This window comes from Arachis ipaensis, chromosome B06, assembly GCF_000816755.2.
Source record: "Arachis ipaensis cultivar K30076 chromosome B06, Araip1.1, whole genome shotgun sequence".
NCBI lineage: Eukaryota > Viridiplantae > Streptophyta > Magnoliopsida > Fabales > Fabaceae > Arachis > Arachis ipaensis.
The window spans coordinates 3,994,321-3,994,898 of record NC_029790.2 but is presented as its reverse complement, the minus strand read 5'-3'; positions in this window follow the sequence as shown (position 1 = coordinate 3,994,898).

Genomic DNA, 578 nt, shown 5'->3' with positions numbered 1-578 from the left:
TTATTATTATTATATAAATAAATTGAATAAAAAATAAAATATTTTTATATTTAATTTTAATTTTTTTATTTTTATTTCAATGTAAATATCTTTTTTATTTAATTTCAATTATGAGTTCATATCTATCTTTTTATTTTCCTTATCATAATTGTTATGAAACTAACTCGCATAAACCTGAGGACCGAGGTTATAAACTTATAATACTAATGTAAAAGATAATTCATTGATCAAATAAGAATACTATATATACTTTCAAAACACTTGAGAATTTCTCTTCTATATTTAATTGAATCCACTGCTATGCAGTTACGAAGTCCTGAGAAGAGACATTTTTTTCCGTGGCAAAAGGAGCTTATGCATCGGATTTAATTTGTTATATGCGTAGCGTTCTAACATTCCCTACTTTAAGTTAATTACACAATTGCGTGGCCTTAATTAGTTAATTAATTTGATTTCATTTTATTGTAGTTAAAAATAGAATTATTTATGTGTTTTTTTATTAATTTAAAATTTTAAAATAATTTTATAATATAATATCAAGTTTTTTATAAAAGAAATATTTAAAATTCATTCATTAT